General features: G+C 36.4%; 1 pseudogene; it reads left to right on the top strand.

Moving 5' to 3' along the window:
• The first annotated feature begins 228 nt into the window (after window positions 1-228).
• Window positions 229-1,093, top strand: LOC119804123 (annotated as a pseudogene).
• Window positions 1,094-6,284: the final 5,191 nt, after the last annotated feature.

The raw sequence follows: 6,284 nt of genomic DNA, 5'->3' as shown, positions 1-6,284 counted from the left end.
GGACCAAGACCAGAAAAGCAAAACACAGGCTTCTGTGCTGCTTTCCTCCAGTCTTTAAGTATCTTAGCTAGAAGGATTAGGCATAGCAAACATACCGGTGCCTAGTGGGATTTGAATTTCAGACAAACCATAGCAGAAGAAATGCTTTCTAAAGCTCTCTATATTCCAACAGGGAGAGGAAGAGAGAAACAAAGTACTTTGAAAAAAGAGCTAAAGTGAGAAGACAAAATGGCCAACTTCTGGGATCAGCTGTCTGAGGAGGAAAGGGTATGCAATGCTTCAAAATTCATCATCTAGGCACCTCCAGGGGAGTTTAAGGAAGTCCTCAGTGATGTTCGTCTGCTGCTTAATAATGACAGTATTCTCAGGGAAGGGGTAGCACAGGCAATTGCCCAATATAATATGGATCAATTCACATCTGTGAAGACACAAGGCTGTGAGGACCAGGTCTTAGTCACAGAACGTGAAGCTCTAGCTAACAACAGATTTCTAGATCTAAGAAACAAAATTCCTTTAAGTTTGATCACTTATGAATAGAAGCACTTGACCCCCGCCCCCTCAGCCAAAGGTTGTAGATGAAGGTTTAAACTCTTGGAGAGATTCCTGTGATAGGGCTTTAAGAGCCTATATGAAACAGTATTATTCTACTGGCTTTAGTACAGTTTGTGCTAAAACTATACATGGGCAAAAGACCATTATTGCATACATTGAAATTCACCAGTTTTAGCCTCCAAACTTTTGGAATGGATGTTGGCAATCAGAATGGAAGCTTACCGTCATACTACCGAAAGCCCAGGTAGTTGGAGTACTCCAGGCCCACGTGCATTACTATGAAAACGGCAATGTCCAGCTGATTAGCCATAAAGATGTACAAGAGTCAATGACTGTCTTCAATGAAGTTCAAGCTGCCAAGGAGTTTATTAAGACCATAGAAAGCACAGAAACAGGGTAACAGGCAGCAGTCAATGACAATTATCAAACAATATCATGAACAATATTCAAAGCCCTGAGCCGAAAGTTTCCAATTACTTATACCAAAATCGGCTGCAACAAGCTACTTACCAAGATCAACAGAGAACTTTTACATGCTTAAAGGCTGACTGTAGGAGTCTCCAGTACTTGGGGGGAAAGGCCCAACAGGGTGTGCTCATACAATAAGTAAGTGAGAAACAAATGAAAGTGGTACTTTAAGAAAGTTAAGAGGTCTTCTTGTTTCATATTACTGAACCTATAGCACTGTTTTAATTTTCTTGTGCATTCTCTGCCTTGTAGTTTTGTGTTATCATATATATATATATATATATATATATATATATATATATATATTTGTGAGTCTTTTTTTTTTAATCTGCCACATTTAGTACCCAGGAGACCTTCCCTGAAGTCATTTTACTGTTTAGAAAATTTCCTAGGGCTGGAGAGATGGCTCAGTGGTTAAGAGCATTGCCTGCTCTTCCAAAGGTCCTGAGTTCAATTCCCAGCAACCACATGGTGGCTCACAACCATCTGTAATGAGGTCTGGTGCCCTCTTCTGGCCTGCAGACATACACACAGACAGAGTATTGTATACATAATAAATAAATTAAAAAAAAAAAAAAAAAAAAAAAGAAAATTTCCTAGACATAAGTTCTGGTACTGGTTTATATAGATAAGCCATTCATTCCTTTTTATCCCTATGTTTTAAGGTACTTTCAGTACTTCAGTGGCTTTTACTGCTCCACCAACTGCTAAAGAGTTTACACTACAAAATGTAGCTAAGTATATGGTACACCCTTTCTTCTCCCACCTTGTTTATAGCATAGTATAACTATAGTTTTCAGACATTTGGATTAGGATTTTTCTTGTCCATGTTGCGAGGCAAAAGGAGTTTCCTGGAAATTCCATGGCATCAGCTTGTCTGGGGACTTATTTTAAACACAAAGACATGAACCACATGTCCGGCACATAAACATTTGCTTATTTTCATTCCTTAGTTGTCTCCTCCCATCTAGTTCCATTGTAGCTAAAGACATCAGTATTTTAGAAGTGGTTCATCTATTTATGTTTCTGTTTAATATTCAAGAACTGCTGACATACTGTGGATGCAGTAGAGTATAAAACTTGACTAATGCAGACATTAGAGGAACAATAGGTATCTGTGCTTTCATGTTCTTTGCCAGGATTGTTCTATAAACAGAATCAAACACCTATGTCACTTAGAAACTAGAAGAGGAGAACTCCCAGGCAGTGTCTTACTATTGTAATTTGGTATTTCAGAGAATTCCAGTGCTCTCTTCTAAACAGAGGTGTAAAACCCATTCCAAATTACTCTTCCTTTATCACCCTGCCCCACCAAGAACTCATAGGTAACTGTGTTATAGCAACATTCCCAGGTATATCGGCGGGTATGGGAGTGATAAAAATTGACAGTTGCAGACTCATTTACATTATTTACATTTCTATGATCAGGCCTTACAAGAAGCTCAGTTTTTTTTAAAAAAACAAACAAACAAAAACTCAAGACTGTCTTCCCACTTATCACCACATACAAGTCAAACAGAAGAGTGTTTTTATTCAGCTTTGTTCTGGCTCAGTAATCCTGTCAAGCAAGAGTTTGCAAATAAACCTGTATAAGCCTTTTTGTTTATTTAAAATAAGATGGTTTTATTGTTTGTCATTTATTCTATCCATCCGTGCCTCACTACCTTTTATATTAGGCAATCCATTAGAAATGTACCTCATGTATTCCAAAATAAGCAAAGGGGGGTGGTGGCAAAATTGTAAAGAGGGAGAAGAGATACAGATCTTCTTGAAAAAACAGAGATGAACAAAATCTTCAGGACATACAAGTATTAAAAATGAATTAGTTGGGACTGGAGAGAATGGCTCATCAGTCTTCCAAATGGACCCAGGTTCCGCTCCTAGCACCCGCTTGGCAGCTCACAACTGTAATTGGAGTTCCAGGGCATCCAACACACTCCCTTCATAAGACACACATGCAGGCAAAACAATGCACAGAAATTTAAAATAAATATAAAAATAAAGGAAGGAGAGATGGTTTAGCAGTTAAGAGCACTTCCTGCTCTTCCAGAGATTCTGAGTTCAATTCCCAGCAACATGGTGGCTCACAACCATCTACAATGGGATCTGATGCCCTGTTCTGTCACGTAGGCATACACACAAATAGAGTACTCATATGCATAACTAAACAATTTTTTAAAAAAATAATTAACTTTTTACCTGAATTACCAATTAAAAAGATATATATATATATTCTACCAATTCTAGTTTCAGGCCTATTTGTCTATCATATGTTATTATTTTAACGTATTTTTATTAATTTTACCTTATCATTTATCCCTTTCCTGTCTATTAACAATGAATATGAAACTTCATGCTTATAACAAAGCAATTTTCCATTAAATGCAGAAGATTCCTAAGCTTTTATTTTTTTTTAACACTTGACAGTAAATTATTTACCTAGTTATTTTTTTGTCTTTACACTCAAGGTACATAAATGCAAACATAGTATAAAAAATACATTTCACGTAAATGATGCCTCAGACGTAAAATAGTAAGATTGGAACACACACAAACACATGCACACGACTATCTTAATAAAATGCAAAAATGCAGAAGACTGTACTGAATAGACACTTGGGTATCCTGGCTCTAAGGATCCACAGGCATAGGAAAAGCTGTGTAACTGGCAGGCCAGTTAAGGACTTCTGGCCTGGAAAGAAAACCCTGGTGAGGCCAAGAACTCTCTCTCCACAAATCCTGGTTGCAGTTGCCTTCATCACCCAAACAGATGGTCAGAATTTTCATTCCTTTGCTGACAAAAATGTGGCCCTGACTATTTGAAAATGAAAGTCTTAATTTTTAAAGTGGAAATCAATGCCAAGAGAATTTTGCTTTAAACAAATTCCCTTAGCGACAATTTTAATGGAAAAGATACATCTCAATAGATAAGATTTTAACGTGGCACTTATAAAACATGAAAAAACTTAAAAATAATTTTAAATCTAAGCTCTTATTATATATATTATCATTTATTTTCTTTTACTGTTTACTAACGCAATTTCCTTGATTCAATTGATATTTCTCAGGAGGAAAGCAATACATTCACTTCTCCAAAAGGCAAAAAAAATCAATATGTGTAGAAAAGGGGGTCCTTTGGTTAGACAAATTGCTGAGCAAATATCTAGAGAGCATAAATAAAATTGGGGAGTAGTAGTTGAGGAGAAAGAATTTTACAATTAGTTATACAGTGTTTTACTGTGTGAGTAGCATTGATTTGATCTTTTGTCTTTGAAAATATTCACAAAGAGCTATACTACTGATTTCTGGAGGAGTAGTAAATAAGAACAATATACCTACTTCTAAGATGTCATTAAACTTAAACATTTTCATGTATTAATTAAAAAAATCCCTATTTATTTTTAGCAACCATCTTTCCAAAAGCAATGAAATGGTCTCTCATAGACTGTCATCATCTTATTATATCTTCCACCAGAAGGAATTAGAATAGGGAACTTGTGATTTAAAATAAATTGATCAAGCTAAACATTTTATCAGGGCACTAGTTGAACTTTGGAATGAGTCAGTCATCTCTTGAAGAAGTACCGGTGAGTTGGATGGAATGTGGAGGTTACCAATGGATAAACCCATAGAAATGTATCAACAAAAGAGTTGAAGTCTAAAATAAAGAACAGTAGAAAAAATAACTGGGGCAAAGAGCATTCTGACACTGTCGAAAAACAGAAACTAAATTCAAATTGATGGGGACATTTTTTAATTTAAAGTGCATTGCATATGCTCTCTGTCTACCCAACTGCATGCTCTCTTTGCTGAGTATAGAGCAAACCTTTTACAACTTGGGAAAGAATTGGCCACAGACTAAGCTTTAGAGAGTGGGCCGCATCTGTTTTGAATCCTTTCAACACCCTACCACAGGGCGTTGACCTCCTGTCAGAGAGGGCTGTGAACTGTAACCCAAAGGGATGTCTAGATGTAGAAAATGTTTATATAAATGCTTACATACTTTAAAATACATCATTGATACCTTTGGCATATAGTTAAAAATAATTGAGAACTATGCCATCATCACATCCTTTTTCTTTACTTTTGAGATCTGGGATGCAATATGACATGTAGAATACAAAATGGAGAAAATCCAATACAGAGACAGCCATTACATTACATTTATGTGACACCTCTGATTTAGGGTTCCCTGCATGTTCACTTGGAATCCTCTCAGCATTGCTAAGAGGTAGGAATTATTGATGGCATTTTAAAGGCAAGGAAACAGTAACTCAGTAAGTTTAGACCCAGTCAGGGACTAACATAGTATCAGGACTTCCAATTCTTCTATGCTTTCTTCATCCTGCTGGAGGTGCATTCCATAATACTATATGACTGATACAAAATTCATCCATCTTTATGACCTTAAATTGTCCCCTGACAATTTACAGTAGTTAATGAAGTGCAGGAAGAAAGATTTTTATTGAGTTGTGGAATCAAGTCCCTGCTCTTCATTTACCTGTATAACTTTTGCCGAGATTTTACCCTTTCTCATCCTTGGTTTTTAAGATGTTAAATGGGATTAAAATAATATTTTTCACATGGTTGTAAGGATCAACTAAATTTGGACAACTAAAGCTCTTAGCACACCCAGTGCTACTTCTAAACTTGGGGTATTGAGTATTGTTTTCTCTATAAGTGTGCTAGAATGCTTCTTCAGAGTTGACTGAAACATCAGCCTTGAACATTACTTGAGCTTACTCTGAGAGACTCATGCTTTTTTGAAAGGACTGGTATTCTAGAATGTCACCAAAAATAGCTTCTTATAAAATCTAATAAAACAAATCCATATAAACATCTCATAACCACTTTTGAGAAGCAGGCAAAATAATCAGAAGACAGATGTGAGATGTGGTTCCAGGCATATTAGCAAGTGATAAAGCTTTGCTTGCAAGAAATGCACACAGAAGAGCAAGTTCATTGTGATTCTATAAAGGGGGTCCTGTACAATGTCAACATCAACTTCATCTAAATGTTTCCACATTTTTAAAGCTCAAACGATAGCCTTGGACTATGAAGGTTAGGATTTTCTTGATAGGATAGAAAAGGTGAAGCATTAATTTGGTGAAAAAGCACTGACTTTGGAAGTAAAATAAGATGACCAATTTCTACACTGAGAGAGTCAGAGAAATGAGGAACGCTGGATGTGTTTAAAGATTGTGATTGACCTGCCCACTAGGGATCTGTGTGTAACAGGAAATGCTGATCAAGACAGTAGCCTG

Source organism: Arvicola amphibius, chromosome X, assembly GCF_903992535.2.
Source record: "Arvicola amphibius chromosome X, mArvAmp1.2, whole genome shotgun sequence".
NCBI lineage: Eukaryota > Metazoa > Chordata > Mammalia > Rodentia > Cricetidae > Arvicola > Arvicola amphibius.
Note: the sequence above shows the minus strand (reverse complement) of the source record. Positions and strands in the feature narration are given on the sequence as shown.